Source organism: Chionomys nivalis, chromosome 17 (genome assembly GCF_950005125.1).
Source record: "Chionomys nivalis chromosome 17, mChiNiv1.1, whole genome shotgun sequence".
NCBI classification, from domain to species: domain Eukaryota; kingdom Metazoa; phylum Chordata; class Mammalia; order Rodentia; family Cricetidae; genus Chionomys; species Chionomys nivalis.
Window position 1 is genome coordinate 54,049,839 of NC_080102.1, and position 19,170 is coordinate 54,069,008.

The 19,170-nt window shown below is 46.0% G+C and overlaps 1 protein-coding gene across 4 annotated transcripts in view; it reads left to right on the top strand.

Annotated features, from left to right (window-relative positions):
• Window positions 1-19,170, top strand: part of Pced1b (PC-esterase domain containing 1B) — a 147,509-nt gene that overhangs the window by 119,717 nt on the left and 8,622 nt on the right. For 3 of the 4 annotated variants that reach the window (XM_057792562.1, XM_057792564.1, XM_057792563.1), the window contains exon 3: window positions 3,766-3,901. The gene's annotated coding sequence lies outside the window, so the exon portion shown is untranslated. Of the gene's footprint in view, window positions 1-3,765; window positions 3,902-16,129; window positions 16,321-19,170 lie in introns of those variants that run through there. The other variant, XM_057792566.1, reaches the window with a different exon arrangement.

A 19,170-nucleotide genomic window follows, 5' to 3' on the forward strand; every position in this document is an offset into this window, starting at 1 on the left:
GAGCAGAGCGGCTGGACACTTAGCCTGGGCACAGGATTCCATTAAGACTGCTCATCACCTAGCGCACCAAGGCCGGGACTATTCCCTGCTCTTCCCAACAGGGAGCGCTAATCTCCATTCACCAGCAGGACACTCCCATTCCTGTGGGAAGTGGTCTCTTTTCCCACGTCTGGATGAGAAGTGGAGAAATAAGACAGACGATGAAATAGTTAAGGAAAAGCCAGGTTCTGTTGTACAGGATGATAATCTTCACCACTCAGGATGATGAGTTCAAGGCCAGCTTGGACAACTTTACTGAGACCCTGTCTCAAAAAGTAGAAAAGCAGGTTATGGATACAGCTCAGTGGCAGAATGCTTACCTGGCATGTGCAGAATCCTGGGTTCAATCTATAGCACTAAAGCAGATGAACAAATGGGTAGATAGATGATAGATAGAAGATAGATGATAGATAGAAGGTAGATCGATAGATAGATCGATAGATAGATAGATAGATAGATAGATAGATAGATAGATAGATGATAGATGATGATGATGAAGATAGATAGATAGATAGATAGATAGATAGATAGATAGATAGATAGATAGATAGATGATAAATAGATAGAAGATAGATAAATAGATGATAGATAGATAGATAGATGATAGATAGATAGATAGATAGATAGATAGATAGATAGATAGATAGATAGAAGGTAAATAGATAGATTGATTGATAGATAGATGATAGGTAGATGAATATTGTATTAAGTCAAGCATGGTAATCTTAGCATTTAGGAGGCCAAGGGAAGAAAATTGTTATGAGTCCAAGGCTAACCTGACCTACATAGTGAATACCAGGCCAGCCAGGTCTACATAGTGAGACTCTGATTAAAGGGAAAAAAGACCAGTCTTGGAGTGAGTGTGCAACAGGAAGCCAGCTACTGAGACAGGACCCTGCTCATTCCCTCGACGTTTCCTCATTTCTGCTCCCTGCAGCTTTGCAACTCCAAGTCCGGCCTCTAGGGACCTGTGTTCCTGGAATGTGTGCTGCGCTCTGGCTTCACTCCGAGCTCTAGCTCGCTGCCTCTTTAATTCACCTGTTTGTCATGTGTCTGGAAATTAAGGTTCTCAGTGACTCTTAATCGCTCCTCCAAACCGACCTTCCTCATTCTCCCCCTCAGTGCTGGTTTCTCTTCTGCACTAATTCGAGAGTAAGTGCTGTCTGTACACTGTGATTCTTCACATAAACGCATCAGAACACCCTGGCTCTTCCTCCCTAACCATCCCATACTCCTTAGAGCTAGTAGAACCATGAAATAATTTAGCCAATTACCTTTAGGAAAAGAAAGAAACAAACAAAAGAGAGAAGGCCATGGTCTTCGGCTGGTTATCTTAAAGCCATTCAGTCAGTGCCCAGCACCAGGCCACAGCTTTGCTCCCCTCTCTGCTGGAATTCCTTTACCTGATCGAGAGGAGGCAAAAGTTCTCTTTCACTTTCTCCAGCCTCTTTACCAGAAACAATCACTTAAAAATAAGAGATTTTGCGGGGCGATGGTGGCGCACGCCTTTAATCCCAGCACTTGGGAGGCAGAAGCAGGCGGATCTCTGTGAGTTCGAGACCAGCCTGGTCTACAAGAGCTAGTTCCAGGACAGGCTCCAAAGCTACAGAGAAACCCTGTCTTGAAAAACAAACAAACAAAAAAAACAAAAACAAACAAAAACCCAAAATAAATAAATAAATAAATAAATAAGAGATTTGGGCTGGGTGAACTGGTGCATGACTATAAAAAGCCTGAAAGCAGGAGGATCAGGAGTTCTAGGCCAGCATCAGATACCTGAGCCCTTGTCTCTAAAAAGAGCTGAGGCAGGAGGATTGGGAGTTCAAGGTTTGACTGAATAGGGACTTCTGCATGGGCCCAGGAGGGTAAGTGACTGTCTGAAGGGGGAGGAAATCAGGTGTTAGTTTGTTGTTGTTTTGAGGCAGCAGTTGGACTGGCTGTGGCCCACTCCTTTAATTCCAGCACTCAGGGAGGTAAGGGCTGGTGGATCTCTGTGAGTTCAAGGCCAGCCTGGTTTACAGCAGCGTGAGTTCCACCACAACCAAAGCTACACAGAGAAACCATGTCTTTAAAAAAAAAAGACAGCAGCTCATCCTATGTATCCCAGGCTAGCCTTGAACTCATGATCTTCTTGTCTTCATCTCCACAGTGCATGGAAAGAGGTGTGAATCAAGCATCCCCAGTAGAATAAATACTGTAAGCTTTGCGGTTGGGGGCCATCAAGATGTCTCAGTGGGCAAGGACACTTGCTACCAAACCTGATTTGACCTGAGTTTGATCCTCAGAAATTACATGATGGAAAGAGAACTAACTCCAACAAGTTTTCCTCCGACCTCCACGGGTTCACTGTGGCAAACACACGAGACACACACCACAAACAGACACACAGACACGCACACATGCAAACTAGACACACACACCAGACACCACATACATACAAACACACGACGCACACGAGACACACACACAACACACAGACACGCACACACACAACACATGCACATGACACGCAGTCACACACAACACGCACACCACATACAACAAGCACACACATGATACACACGACACAGTCATACACACGACACGTACACACGTATGACATACACGCGCGCACACACGGTCACACATGACACACACAAACAAATAGATCTTTTAGATTTTGAAGATTTGTTTTGTATGCATGAGTGTTTTGTTCACCTGTATGCCTGTATACCATGTGTGTGCCTGGTACCCATGGAGGTGAGAAGAAGTCAGAAGACCTGCAGTTATGGATGGTTGTGTGCTGTCATGTGGTTCCTGGGAACTGAACCTGGATCCTCTGTAAGAGCAAAAGATGTTCTCAACCACTGAGCCATCTCACCAGCTCCTGCCACACTCCCCCACTTTTTTTTTTAAACAAAAGGAAAGAGATTAGGCACAGTGGCACAAGCCTTTAATCTTCAGAAGGCACAGGCAAATGGATTTCTGAGTTTGAGGCCAGTCTGGTCTACATAGAAAGTTCCAGACCAACCAGGCCTACAGAGTGAGACCCTGTCTCAAAGATCAAACAAAACAAAAGAAAGAAAAAAATTATAGGCGTTTAAAACACTGATCCCGTGCACTTGAAAAGAAACGGAGGAAACCGGTCTGATGTTGACAAGAGTGCTGCTCCACTTCCCCCTTCCACTGTGTCCCCAAACTACAGAAAGGGACACTAGATGGTTAACCCAGAGTCTGCTCACCCCAGAAGTAGCTTGGCTCGTACTGACCAGGGACTCCACAGACTCGTCCTGAGGACCTAGAGCCAGCTTTGCTGGCATCCGTGTCAGAGGTCTCTGCCAGGCTTCGGAACTGCTGTCAACAGACAGTCTGACAGCTCTGGCCTCTTATTAGGGCAGGAGTGGGGGAAAGCCCTGATGGTCCGTAGGAGCCTGTCGGATCCCATGGTCAAGGCCCCAGAAAAGAAAGAGGCCTTGGCCTGAAGGTGATAGTCGGGTTGAGTTAGTTTAGGTCTCTAGACCAGATGTGTAGAACAGATGGGTCCTGATCTGTATTGGCGTGGCTAGTCTCTTGGCTTAGCCGAGGTGAACTGGGGAGCTGGCATCTGGGTTCATCCTGTGGCCCAGAGATGAGCCAAGTTTGCACCTTATGAACTCCACCAAAGAGGAAGCCCCAACCACTGCCCTGGAGCAGCCCCGAGGCTGCGCCACCCACTGCCACTCAAGGAAGTGCTGACTCTCTCCACAGGGCAAGGATGACTCGGCAATGAGAGCAAAGCTAAGCGGAGCTCCTCACCCTTTTCTCCTCTGGCCTTCCTTCCTCTTTCCTCCCCTGCGCCCAGCGATGGAGGGACTGGACAATAGGATCTTCCTTGCACGGACACGTAAGTATGCACCCCTCCCCCAGCACACACACCAGGCACAGCCCCCACCGACAAAGGGGCTCGGGCCTGTGATAGCCACCATGAAACTCACACAAAACATGCGGCGCCTCTTGCCATTCAGAGAGATAATCAGCGCCTGCTCTCATTTTCGTTAACAAACATCGTAGCGGGCAAGGGTTGCAGGAGTCTGTGGCCAGTCAAACTCCCCACGTGACAGTCTCGCCTTCAGACTTTGCTGGCTCCCAGGGCGCTCTAAGCCCCCAGGATTTGGGAGGGTTCCCCCAGGAATGTAATCATAAGAAAGCCTTAAATAAATGAGGTAAACGTTTCCCCAAGATCCTGACTCTTTGAGTCCAGAATTCCCTCACAGATTCCTAAACCCACTGCCCCTAGACGTGGTGACGTACCGGAAACCGGCATAGTCAGTGGTGGCAGGCTTTGTTTCCCTCCAAATCAAAAGTCAAAACCGCCTCTTTGCTGCAGTGTTCCAGTTGTCGCAGAGGGCACCCTGTAGGCATGGGACAGGTTTGGGTTCAGTTTCCTGCTAAGTGCCTGGGTAGGCCAGGTGGGAGGTGGATTCATCTGGCGCGGCTATTTGAGAGGTATATTCTTCCATGGACACTGCTTCCGAGTCTGTAGGTGGCACTAAAGGTAACAATGGATGTAAGATGTCTGTATGCAAAAGAGGCTCTCAGGAAATGGCAGCTGCACCTGTTGCTTCTGTAAACCAGAGGTACTGGATCTAGAGTGTTTAGAATTACTAGCGCGGAATTTAATATTACTGTTAAAAGAATGCGGAGGTCCTGTGTTGGAGGCTGAGACCTGCAGTCCCTCTGAGGCGCCGTGATAAGGCAGGAAGGCTGGTGTCCTCAGATAACACGGCAGCGCGCGACAGAGGGAAAGTCAGGCGCAAAGTGATTCCTGTGTGAACTGAGGTAGAGGCCAGCGGAGTACCTGGCCAAGGAGCTCGCCACAAGTCTCTGCTCCTGCTGGGTGACCTGGAGACAGCCCAGGGGCTGCGGACCTCAGAACCAGGAAATAAGATCTTTCCTTCAGAATGTATTTTAAGTCAGATGCGTAGAGCATCACAAAGTTTACAAGAAACATTTCTTTGTCCTTCGCTGTTTTTTGTCATGTGTTTTATGACCCTGGTGCCAAGCACTGTGCCGGGAGGGAGGCCCCGGAGGGGTGTTTATCTGGAAAGGAAGAATGACACGCACCAGAGAACACCAAGCTGTCTCCTTCCTGAATAAACCAGTTCCACGTCCCAGAATGTAGCTGTGAATAGCATTTGAAAATGCTGGAACCTTTTCTATGAAAAGGCAGAGCGACCAGACGCCAGTGAGTTAGAATATGGCTGTATTGGTGATCCCACTCTGTGGGCTCAGCAAGTTAAGGCTTAGCATTTTGGTTTTGGGAAAAACGAGGTTTTTCACCAAGGAAAATCCAAGTTGCCACTGGTAGAGTTAATTAATAACGCATTAATTTTTAAATATCCAGACCTTTTTTTTTATTTTTATTTTTGAGACAGAGTTTCTCTGTGTAGCTTTGGAGCCTGTCCTGGAACTCTGTAGAACAAGCTGGCCTCGAACTCACAGAGATCCGCTTGCCTCTGCCTCTCAAGTGCTGGGATTAAAGGCGTGCGCCACAGCCGCCCAGCAATATCCAGACTTTTAAAATTGTGACTAGAGGGCTCGAATAGGACAAGTTGGAGGTGAAAATGGAAAGCCATTTGTTTTTCAGAGAAAAGTTTACAGTGCAAATCGTGGCGTGAAAGTAAAGGGATGCCTTCTATCAGCTTCTGCTGCCCGCATCCTCTTGGGTGTGCTTTTAGGCCTAAGGATGAAGTGTTTTTCTTTCAGAGTTTTTGACATAGGGTCTCATTATGTAGCTCTAGATTACCTGGGACCAGGCTAGCCTTGATTCCCTGTCTGTCTGTATCTCATGGGTGCTGGGGTCAAAGGCATGCACCCCCATCCCTGACTAGGATAAAGCTTTGACGTTGGCGCTAGTGTGGACTGAGCAACAGACGTCATGGTAACCAGGGAATAGCTAAGTTACTTGGAGACAGAAAGCATGTCACAGGTAGTATATGAGCACTACTAGCATAGGGTGTACTGAGGACACGCGGCTGCCCGGTGAGGGTCCAGGGGAATGGGAATGTAGAGATTCAGATTTGCAGAATGAAAGAACTGTACAACCGCAAACACGCACGGACCTCTCTCTCAACTGTGCGTCTAAAAACGGTCAGATTGATGAAGGAGGGCGGGTGAGCGCAGCTTGGAATCAGAACACACTGCCTCGGTGACTTGGAGTCCCCTGACATTATATACAGGGGAGAGACACATTTCTAAAATAATATAAGGCTTCTGGTCTCATGCAGTGCTTAGGTTATCTTTTGCGAAAAGGCTTAGAAAAGAAAACCTGTTCCCATGGGACCATGCAAGCCTGCTGCTGCGTGGTCCAAGCTCACCGCTGAGCCTGACAGTGATTGGACAGGCTGTTCAGTCTTCCAAGCCTCGAGACAGCCTGTGTTATCCTTGTCCACCTGCAGAGTCCGTTCCTACAGGATGCTCTCACGACTGCTCAGAACTGTGTTCATCACGCAGGGTACTGTCAGCATTTGCATTTTACCTGTGGCTAATCAGGATTTTTTGTTTTGTTTTGTTTTTGTTTGTTAGTTTTAAGACAGGGTTTCTGTGTGTAGCCTTGACTGTCCTGGAACTAACTCTGTGGATGAGGCTGGCCTCCAACTCACAGAGATCCACCTACCTCTGCCTCCTGAGTGCTGAGATTAAAGGCGTGCGCCACCACCGCCTGGCTCTGTGATTAAGTATTTAAAGTATTATTATGTACAATTAAAATATGGATATTCATACATTGTTTGGAAACCCCATTCACGGTGTACTAGAGCCAGAGGACAGAGGTAGAAGGGGCCTGAGAACCAAGGAAAGAGACTGCTAGGTCCAGATTGCCCCATGGCATATTATTGGAGACTTAATGGTTTAAGCAGCACCAAGGCAAGAGGATCCTAAGCTCTACAAGAGGAAGGCACCTCTGTGCTAAGCTGGGCCATGGTCAACAGTATTGGATCGCCCTTTCGCAAAAACAATCTGGGCATCAGTGGTTGGCACGCCACGCTCAACTGACTGTCCTAATAACTTTGTTTGCTATAGAGCTTGGGATATCTGCCAGGACTGCCCAGTAGGCACACTGAGCCAAGATGACTGTAGGCATGTTGAGCTGCACCACCCTCCACCTCCCAAACACACAACCCCCACCACACAGATACTACTTCCTAGAGTAAACTGAGATCCGTGCTGCTCAACCCTCACATTTAATAGCTGATACTGGGAAATGGGTCCACAGGTATCAAGCATCCAGAGTCACGTGACTCGTGAGCCAAGGACTTGAGACCCTTTCCACTTTCCCAGCCTGAACCAGGAAGCCATGTGTGAGCCGAGAGAAGACTGAGCATAAAACAAAGATTCCAAGACAGCTTGTAGACAGTTTCGTGGGTCTCTCATATCATCCGCCTCAAACCTCCTAAGATCCTAGTTAGCAACAACCAAAGAGAAGTTGACATATGCTGATTTAGCCAAAATTTAGTTGTTACTAAGCTGACTTGTGAGATGTTTTAATTCAGATCTCAAAATTTTATTTATTTATGTATAGACAAGGTTCTTACCATGTAATCCTGGCTGGGTTAGAACTCATGATCTTCTGGTCTCAGACTCCAAGTACCAGGATTATAGGTGTTAAACACCTGGCTTCCAGAGTCTTCTGTTTTCCAAGAAAGATTTATTTGCCGGGTGGTAGTAGCAAGTCTTTTATCCCAGCACCTAGGAGGCAGAGGCAGTTGGATCTCTGTGAGCTCTAGGACAACCAGGGCTACACCTTGAAACCCTATCTCAATTTTATTTATTTGTTTGTTTGTTTATTTATTTATTGGTTTTTCAAGACAGGGTTCCTCTGTGTCACAGCCCTGGCTGACCTTGAACTCACTGCTATCTGTCTGGGATTAAAGGCATGTGCCACCGCCCAAACAAAATATTTTAGTGTGTGTGTGTGTGTGTGTGTGTGTGTGTGTGTGTGTGTGTCACACAAGAGGCAGCCAGAGACAGGATTCCCTTGAAGCTGGAATCTGCCTGCCGAGTGCTAGGAACCAGACTCTGACCCTTGGTAAGAGCAGCTCCCAAGGTTAACCACTGAGCCGTCCATCATCTTTCCTGTCCTCTCCAAATTCTTTTGTTATTGTTTTGGTTTTTAAGATAGGCTCTTGCTAGGTAGCCCAGGCTAGTCTCAAACTCATGGTGATCCTCCCTTCTCAGTCCTCCATGTTCTGGAACTGCCTACCTAGTGCACTGCCACGTTAGGTTTAAATGGAAAGGAAGGTGGTGTTCATTTTGCAGTGCCGAGGATTGAACCCGGGGCCTTGTGCACGCTAGGCAAACATTCTACACCTGAGCTACAGCACCAACCCCGCACAGTTCTTCATATGCTACTAGAGGAGACAATTCATTATTGTATTTTAATTATTAATTATTCAGATGTACTTTTTGTTTTGCGAGGCAGAGTTTGACTGACTCGAAACAGATTATATAGATCAGGCTGGCCTCAAACTTTCAGTAATCCTCCTGCCTCTGCTTCTCAGTGCTGAGGTTACAGACACTTGATTATTCGTATGTACTTAAAAGTACAAATTGAAAAAAAAAAAGTTAAAAAGAAAGCCAGGTGGTGGTGTACTCAGGAAGTAGAGACAGGTGGATCTCCACAAGTTCAAGGACAGCCTGGTCTACCAAGTGAGTTCCAGGACAGGCTCCAAAGCTACAGAGATACTTTACTGCTGTGGGACAATGGTCTATACCCTATCACTTTTTTTTTTTTTTTTTTTTTTTTTTTTTGGTTTTTCGAGACAGGGTTTCTCTGTGGTTTTGGAGCCTGTCCTGGAACTAGCTCTTGTAGACCAGGCTGGTCTCGAACTCACAGAGATCCGCCTACCTCTGCCTCCCAAGTGCTGGGATTAAAGGCGTGCGCCACCACCGCCCGGCTATACCCTATCACTTGTATTTTAAATGCTGATTGGCCAGGATCCAGGCAGGAAGTACAGGTGGGGTGACCAGGCAGGAAGTAGAGGTGGGGCAATGAAAACAGGAGAATGCTGGGAAGAAGAAAGCTCAGTCTGCAGTGGCAGATGCAGAGGACGAAATATGTGACTGCCTTGCCCAAAAAGATAGCAAGCCACGTGGCTAACACAGACAAGTATTATGGGCTAATATAAGTTATAAGAATTAATAAGAAGCCTGAGCTACTAGGCCAACCAGTTTATGATTAATGTAGGCCTCTGTGTATTTCTTTGGGACTGAACGACTGTAGGACCAGGTGGGACAGAAACCTCCGTCAACAGAAACCTCATTCAACACCCTGTCTGGGGGGGGATACAAATTGCCAATTCTTGAAGAGAAATAACCAAAACCATTGTAGGTTATTATATTCATACAAGCAAGGAAAAAACAATTGCTGAATTTGGCCATCCCTTAAAAGTAACCATGCATAGGTTTGAATGCAAATACCTGTTAGCTGAAGAAAATGCATCTCTATGTAAATATTGAATGGGCTGATTTCTGGCCACTTGTAGTACCCATTCCTGGAAGAGAAGCACTGCTCCATCAACTAGAGAAGGTGGGTGAAATAGGTAAGCTTAAATTATTCTGTGTCTGGAACTAATAAAGGTTTGATATTGAAGAAACGCTATTGGGCTAGGGGCAGAATGTTTGCTAAACGTCTGTGAGGCTGTGGGTTGCATATCCAACACCACCAAAAAGGAAGGAGAAAAGCCCATTATTTTTGCCCTCACGTTAAAATATGTCCCACTATGTAATTAAAGTAATTGGTTAAGCCGGGCGGTGGTGGCGCACGCCTTTAATCCGAGCACTCGGGAGGCAAAGAGGCAGGCGGATCTCTGTGAGTTCGAGACCAGCCTGGTCTACAAGAGCTAGTTCCAGGACAGGCTCCAAAACCAGAGAAACCCTGTCTCGAAAAACCAAAAAAAAAAAAAAAAAAAAAAAATGTAATTGGTTAATGTAATTGTTTTGCTGTGCTTGGATTTAAGTTAACCATGACTCTAAGTAAAGTATGGATTTGTAGCATCAGCCTACATTAATGAAGCCAAAAGGCAGAGAGCCCCTCCGCTGGAAAGGCTGCTCAGAGAGTACCTACTGCTGTGGCAGAAAACCTGAGTGTGGTTCCCAACACCCATGTCATGCAGCTCACAACCACCCGTGACCCCATCTCCAGGGGGTCTGATAGCCTGTGTAGATTCTGCAGGTACCTGCTCTCATCTGCAAAAACCCATATGCATACACATAAAATAATAATAATAATAATAGTACCTTTTAAAATCCCAACAGAAGCAAGTGGCCCTCCGAAAGTCTGAGGCCAGCCAGATCTACATATGGGGTATGTCAAGCTAGAGCTACATAGTGAGACTTTGTCTCAAAACAAAAAATAAAATAAAAAATGAAAAAAAAAAAAACCCTCACAAATGGCTGTTGTGGGAATGCTCCTTTAACCCTAACGCCCAGGAGGCAGAGTCAGGTGGATAGTGAGTTCAAGGCCTGCTCTAAACCTGCACCTACCTTGCTGAGACAGACCAGAGAAAAACCAAAGAACTCAGCCAGCACTTAGTGTGTGGTCCCTTCTTGTTGCTCTGCAGGTACAGCCAGTCTCCCCCACCCAGGAGACATGTTCCACCCTCTGTCTCTTGCAGTTTCTAATACCACCTTCCCATCCCCTCATTCCTGTTGGCCCGGACGTGTTCCTATCCTAGGCCAACCCCCAGTCACAAGTGTACTTGATAATCTGCCCCTTACCAAGGCAAGGACTTGGCTCTAGTGAGTCTCTCTGACGTCCTTGTACCCTCTTCCCCATTGACTGTGGTGGTAACTTATTAACTCAAAGAGAGGAGAATGTGGTGACGGCGTGGAGATCTTTATTCTACCCCCCTACGGACACACTGTCCAGGTCTATGTTCTCATTCAGTCACTGCACTCACATAGTGTTTATTACGGCCACCATTTTACAAACGAAGAAGTGGATTTAGAGGGATTCGGCGACCACCAAGGTTATGGAACCATATGAGACTCCATTAGGTTTCACAGGCTGTTGGTCCCACAGCCAGACGGTCTCAAGTTAACTTATTCCACAGCATCACAGCTGTGTCCTCCGTCCACACCACCAGTGGATGTGGAGTTAAATTCCTGGGAGCGGGGGGCTGGAGAGATGGCTCAGTGGTTAAGAGCATTGCCTGCTCTTCCAAAGGTCCTGAGTTCAATTCCCAGCAACCATATGGTGGCTCACAACCATCTGCAAAGAGGTCTGGCGCCCTCTTCTGGCCTTCAGGCATACAGACAGAATATTGTATACATAATAAATAATTAAATATTAAAAAAATAAATAAATAAATAAATAAAATAAAAAAATTCCTGGGAGCGTAAGTTTCAGTGCTCCCCACACAGGAGAACGCACACCTATAGCACAACTAATAAAAACCCAGAGACAGAAATTGGGGTTCAGCCTGAAGGTCAGAAAAGCAAAACAGCCAGCCACCGGCTCTCACCTCTGCCTCAGTCTGAGATGGCGATCCTGCCTCCAGGAATCTCAGAATGAGACTGTGTGTGAGGGTTGTCTCCTCCCCTTATAGTCCTATCTAGTGCACCCCTACTGCCCGGTTTCTATGGCAAACTAGTGTGGCTGATAGGATTAAATATGTGTGTCACCACTGCCTGGTCTGTAAGGCTAACCAGTGCGGCTGTTTTACTCTCTGAACTTCAGGCAAGCTTTATTTATAAAATACAAATGAAATATCACTGCACAGACCCTAAACCAAGGTCAGTCATGGGCTGCATCTCCAAAGGATAGCTTTGTCTGCATCTGGAGTCCAGATTGTCGCTGGTCTGAACGGCTCTACTATTGATGTTGTCAGCCCAGTAATAGGTTGGGCTTTTTGTTTGTTATTTGGTTTTTAATACCATTTCAATTCTTTGACCATTTGGAACAATCTGAATGATTAGTTTTTCCAAACAAATTTTTTAGTTTAATATCTGTTTAGTTTGGCCCTCGTCTGTAACCCAGACAATTGTCTTAGTAAAAAATGATGCTAGATCTTCAGGAAGGAAGACAGGTGTCAGTGGAGGCAGGAAAGTCACATGCTACATCCTGACAAGTCCCTTTGACCCTTAGAGGCCTACACTTAGGCAAGCCCAGAATTTTTTCACTCTGCCATAGAAAAAAATTTCAAGACAAGATGGCATGAAGTAGAGTTGAAATTTATTAAAAGACTTGCTTGTTTGTTTGTTTTCTGCGAAGTAGGGTTTCTCTCTGTAGCCCTGGCTATCCTGGAATTCACTCAGTAGACCAGGCTGGCCTCAAATTCAGAGATCTCCCCGCCTCTGCCTCCCAAGTGCTGGTATTAAAGGCATGAGCCACCACCACCTGGCAAAAGACATTTTTGTTTTGCTTTGTTTTTCAAGACAGGGTTTCTCTGTAGCTTTGGAGCCTGTCCTGGAACTAGCTCTTGTAGACTAGGCTGGCCTTGAACTTACAGAGATCCACCAGCCTTTCCCTCCCAAGTACTAGGAGTACTGGGATTAAAGGCGTGTACCACCACCACCCGGCCCAGCAAAAGACATTTTTACCATGGATCTTTAGCACAGGGATGCTCAGGGGATGAACAGATACACTGATGTGTGGATGCAGGCTTCTCAAAGGAGCACTCTATGTATGGTTAGATTAATTTTGTTTTACTGTTTTATGTATATGAGTGCTTTTGCTTGTGTGTGTGTGTGTGTGTGTGTGTACCATGGGCCTGCCTGGTACACTTGAAGGTCAGAAGACAGTGTCAGATCCTCTGGAACTGGAGTTTATTGTAAGCCAACATGTGAGTGCTTGGAATCAAACACAGTTTTCTGCAAGAGCAACAAGTGCCCTCAGCCACTGAGCCCACTCCAGTCCACCTTATTGTTTTGTTGTATTCATCTATGTGTGCTGCTGGCCTGAACTCAGGTCCTCATATTTGTGCAGCAGACACTTTACCAACCAGCCATGCCTCCAGCACCTTGATTGTCTTTACAGTGACTATGTCTACGATCTGTGACTTTCTATGTTGCGTTGCCCAGAGAGTATACTTTAAAAGAAGGCTTAAAGGGTAGAGAATTTCCTTTCGTAAACAAAATTGTAAAGTATATGTTATTGTTCAGGTTTAGGAATGAGAGCGAGGTTTTACATATATAACTCAAGGTAATAGATCATTTTAGCTGTATGTCAGCATGCTTTATTTATCGTCTTTGACATATCTATCTGAGATGTCTCAGGAAAACATCCATTGTCTCTGAACTCATCTTTGGCTTTATTGGTGGCCCAGAGCTTCCTACAGTCAACACGATAATCATTGCTATATGGGATCCCTTCATCTACGGAATATCTGTATAGAGTGTTTCTGATAGAATAATCAGTCTAGCATCTTTGAGATCTGGGAACACAGACTCACTGCAGAGCCTATGTAGCTCGGGCTCACTTCAAACCCCCTAGGTAGTCAAGGATGACCGTGGATTTCTGATCCTATTGCCTGCATCTCCCTATTGCTGCAAGTGAGCACACATAGTACCATTCATGTCCCATCAGTTTATGTGACAAAAAGAGCCTAGGGCTTCATGCACAGCAGGCACCCATCCCCAGCCATTACCCTTTCTAAAACTAAACAACATAATTCAACTATGCTTAACCCTGGCAGCGCACTCCCACCTGGCAGCAAAGATGACCACTGAGCAGTTAGTTGGAAGGACTGGCTCTAAAATCCTTCCCTGCTCTATCAGGAAGTTCACCACCTGCAAAGTGAAGGTGCCGAGAAGAGCCTGCTGCAGTCATGAAAGGGGAGCCCTGGGAGGAAGGAAGTACATTTAGGGGTGGGTAAGGACGAAGCTTCAGGAGGCTGGGAAGCATTCGATGGTGCCAGATCAGCAACGGAGGCTGTCAACATGGCTCAAAATTGAGGCTGGAAGCAGGAAAAACAGCCGCTGATCTCAAGCAATCTTATTTTGTTTATTTTTTTGGTTTTTCAAGATAGGGTTTCCTGTATAGCTTTGGAGCCTGTCTTGGAAATAGCTCTGTCGACCAGGCTGGCCTCGAACTCACAGAGAGCCACCTGCCTCTGCCTCCCGAGTGCTGGGATTAAAGGCGTGCGCCACTGCTGCCCAGTGCAACCTTACTTGAAAGGTGAAGCATAGAAGCCTGGCCACCACTTGAATTTACTACTGCTTTTCTGTTCTCTGGGCTCCTGATTACAGAACCCCGAGAACCCTCCCCAGCTTCTCACAGTGCCCCAACTTGCTGAAGCTCAAGCCTTGGAAACATCTGAAACTCATTGTATAGAATCTGGGTCAGGGCAGAGGCCCTCGAGTTATAGAATAAATTTTAGAACAATCAGGTTATCAGTTGGGTTCTAGACCAAAATCGTGTCTGGAGACACTGTAATGATTGTGTTACAATCCATTAAAACCTAGAAAACAATTTGGCCAAGATGAAAAAAAAATAGTTTAGGCAAGATGCGGACCATGCAGAAAGTATACTGTTAAATTTTAAGGCACGCGTGCAATGGTTGACATAAAATATTTTTCAGGAAACAACAATGAAGTTCACTCTGTAGACCAGCTTACCTGTAACATAGTGAAAAAAACAAAACCTCAAACAAAGCACACAAGCTGTGGACTTCAAGACGGTCCTGGGATCCTTTGTTGTTTGTACTTGAGACAGGTTCTCCCTCTGTGGCTCAAGCTGGCCTGGGCTTTTGGTACCAATCTTCCTGCCTCCGCCCTCCCAGTTTTGGGGTGGTAAGCATGCGCCACTACACTTGGCTCACTGCAGTTAGAAGCTGGGGCTGTAGCTTGAGGTAGAGGGCGGGACCTAAGTCTCACACACACTCACACACACACACACACACTGTAATGAGCATGGAAATAGATCCCTCTGAATGAGTAAAAATAGGGGAATCTATAGTGTAGGAAAAGTAGGAAATCTATATGGTATAAGGATAATATAGAAAATAGAAAAGTAAGAAACCTGTGTGAAGTAGAAAACTATTAAGGTGAAATATTAAGAGAACATTTCTTCCCACTTAGAGGCTGCATCCAGTAACCTTGGTAACAAAAGTAATCTTGCCACACGAGAAGGACCCCACCCTTCTGTGTCCAGACCGATAGCCTAGGACATCTGGCTATCAGAAGGATCGGACTTAATTTTCTATATTATACTTATCCTTGTACTATAGATTTCCTACTTTACCTACACTGTAGATTCCCCCTTTTTACTCATCCAGAGGGATCTATTTCCATGCTCATCACTCACACACACACCCCGTTCTAATACTCTGAAGTGCTTACAGCACCCACTAAAAGTTCATTATTTTCAGAAAAAAGCTTCTCCTCCTAGTCTTTTCTGATTCATTTCCTCCTTCTTTCATCTCGGTTTTTGTAGGGGAGGTGAGAGCCCCTCCCACAAATGAGATCATTCCAACCAGAACCCAAGGCCAGTGCTTATCTGTTAAATCACAGGCCCTTTTCTTTCTAACCAGCTGAAAGTTTCTAGTGGGACTCTGGGAGAGGGACTAGAAGGGACCAGTGCTGGTTCTGACCTTTACCTCCTGTACCTGGGGCTGTAGTGACAGGCTGGCTTTTCCTGGGCAGCCGTGGGCCCACATTCCCACTGCTAACTGTGGAGGGTCTGTCCTCCCACAGCAGGGCGTGGGCAGATCTAGAGGGATCAAGACGGAAGTTGGGACGCTGGTTGTAAACAGAGCCCCCTCCCCCCCCCACCCCAGACTGATGGGATCATGGCTACTGAATAAGAGACAGCAAAGCCAGCCGTCTCTCTTACAGTCTCCCCAAATCTCTTTCTCCAGTTCCTCCTCCCCACTTCTAAAGCTTTCTACATTGTATTCGCCACACCTGAATAATAAAAGCCAAGGAACTGAACCGTTAAGAAACAGGAAGGGTCAAGATAGAGTTACATTCAAATTACAGAGACAGGCAAAAGGAACACAAATTCGGAGCTAAATTTCTACCTCATGTTTCATCTACATCAGTGACACAGTCTTAAACTTTGGTCATTAGTCTTCCACAAGCAAGAAAGCAAATGCTGTGTGTATCCTGTCATTTGCCCCAGAGGCCACCGGAAATGGCATCACCTCCCCAGACCCTGCCTTATGAAAGTTTCAACACCCAGCGTTGAACTTATTTACCCCGAAGACAGTCTGGGCCATTCAGATCTACAGCCAGGAAAGGACTCTTTCTAGGGACAAGATCGGGAATCAACAGAGAGACACCTTTTTAAAAAAAAAAAAAAAATACCACCAGGGGTTTCAATGAGTAAGTACCTCCCAGCTTGCTTTTTTCTTTCTTTTTTCTTTTGCTAATGAGTCTCTTTTTAGTCCAGGCTGCCCTCCTACTCCCCGTGGAAGCTCTGAGAAAGACCTTGAGAGATTACAGGGCTCTGCCTACCATTTTCTTTTAAATATAAATTTAAATTTTCTGACAGTCTTTTCTCAGATCCCTTCTGGTTACAAGTCGCCGGGCAAGTGGGGGGATGGGGGCTCCAGCCACCAGACTTGGTGGCACCGAGGGACCAGATGTTACGTGGTCTAGACTGGTAAACAATTAATTTTTTTTTAAAGGTGCAGGGAAACAGCCAATTCAGTGCTGAAGGAAAGAGGATGTGCAGCGTCTAGTTATTGTCTGTGCAATCTTGTCTGTTGCGGTTGCCCACAGAGGCTTGCCATCCCAGCCCTGCTTTTCATAAGCATGTGATGGCAGGGAGCTCAGTCTACATCTTTCAATCTTGATTTTTGAATGTGTAAATGAGTAAAATGGAAGATACCTAGTTCCTAAGTCTCTTAAGAGGAGCACACAGATAACCAAGCAAAGCACTTAAATATCGCCAGAGGAGTCTAGATGTTACCCAAGCAGTTAAATACTTCATTTCACTGCAGATAATCATAGTATTTATTTAGTAATGAAGCTAGCTAACATCCTGGTGGTGGAAATGGACCCAAACAAACTCCACACCTGTTCTGTTTCTTTGTGCAAAATATAGGTTTTGTATAAAATAGTTTTTCCAGCAGAGAGTAACAGGGAGGAAACAACATGCAAATTTTTCTTTCTAGATAAATTTACTTCCTTCTTTTCATTTCAGCAAATATTTATAGTTGGAGTTAAAAGCTTGGGTTCTGAAACCATATTTCTACCCAAAGAAAGGAAACCGACACCCCAAGCTTCTCTAATCCATCAGAAGTTGCTATCAATACCAGGCCAGTTCTGACTTTTGATAGCTGAGCAACCTTAGGCGATTTTGTGTAACTTCTGCCTGCCTCTGTTGATTTCTCTGTAGGTGGAGGTAACTCTAGACTGGGCTGTGAGAGACTCAAACAGTCCAGTCAGCAAGGTCAGTGCTCCTTGAATGTCCACTGGAAAGAGGCGGAAGTGGATGAGCAAGTGAGGGCACACCTGGGAAGATGCTAAGATCACAGGACTCAGGGAACAAACAGTTGGGATGTGGAGGGAGGAGCTTGTGTCTGAGAAGAGCTGCTTTACTGGGCCAGTTATCTGCAATAGCAGACCAAGCTTTTAGGAGCAGTGTCCTTGGAGGAAGGTGAGGCCAATCCCTGAGTAGATGATCTTTTTTTGTTTGTTTGTTTGTTTTGTTTTGTTTGTTTTGTTTTTCGAGACAGGGTTTCTCTGTGGTTTTGGAGCCTGTCCTGGAACTAGCTCTGTAGACCAGGCTGGTCTCGAACTCACAGAGATCCGCCTGCCTCTGCCTCCCGAGTGCTGGGATTAAAGGCGTGTGCCACCACCGCCCGGCTCAACTGAGTAGATCTTAAGAAACAGATCTCGCATTTGCTCCTAATTTCTCTCCTTTCCTCTCTCTCTCTCTCTCTCTCTCTCTCTCTCTCTCTCTCAAACACACACACACACACAGATTGTGGAAAATAAAAAAACATTAGCCTTGCAAACTAAGGAAAAACAGCAGTGAAAGTGAACTCTGCTCCACTTCTGAGAACGTTGAAAAATCCTAAAGTATATTTTCAATATGCATGTGTATCTGTCTACCTTACATATCTAACAATGGAGTGTATAACCAATATATTCTGTATGGCCTACAATTAACATTACCATACAGTTTGCTATATAAACATAACATAGATGCACATGTCTTACTTACCTAACATGCATCAGACCCTGAGTAGGATGCCCAGTGCCCACCCTCAAAAAAGTGGAAATAAATAGCAATGGTTGGGTTGAGATACATTCAGGATTTCAGGTTAAGGATTTTAATGTTTCAAGAAGAGTGGAAACAGCCATTTATGAAAAGTAAGAACGACTTGACCCAGCTGTTTGGATGGAATTCATTGTCGCCAGATCGTACATTTCCATCCAGAATTGAAGTTCTGAACACACATACAGCAGGCTGCCGTCATTCCAGGCCACAACCAATATTTACCTGGAGGAAGATTGTCCAAAGGTCAGGAGGGAATTGTCTCAGGAATTGTCATGATTTGGTGAGAGGGTAAAGAACCCTGGAGGATTTGGAAGGCTATTGTTACTCCTCCCTTCCCCCCACTAAAGAATTTTACCCACCTGAATGCCTGGAGTTGAGGAGACGCTGGGGGGCTGGGGTGAGGAAGGCTAGCCAGCAACTATTAAGAATCACTAGTAACTTACTGGTTCTCCTTCCCTCCAGGCCACGACGCCTGAAGCAGGGAGAGTGCCGATCTGGTGGGGGGAAAAATCTCCAGCTGGATCTTACCCCAGGGCCAAATCCCGGGCCCTCCCACTCAGCCTGGTGGCTTTATTGCCTCAATTCTGAGTCATCTGCATACAAATAGTATTGATAAGGTGATGGGTGGTCCTTCGTCTTCCTCCTGGATCGGGGGAAGAGAAGCCATTTACACTCTGACTTGGAAAACGGGCGAAACCCTGAGCTAGATAGGGCAAAACTGGGATTGCTCGCAGGCCGGAGGGTGACTGAAACCAAGCTTGCGGGAGGCTGGAGAACTGGAGAGAGTGCCTTGAGAAAGACCAGCTTTGAGGGAACCCCTGAGAAAGAACGAGAAGCACCGCAAAGGATCCAGGTCAAGACAGAACCCAGTGACAGGGACCCCGGAGGGCGCTGCAGAAGTGTGGTCCGCAGCCGCGGGGAAGGTCAAGAATCGGCCTTTGAAA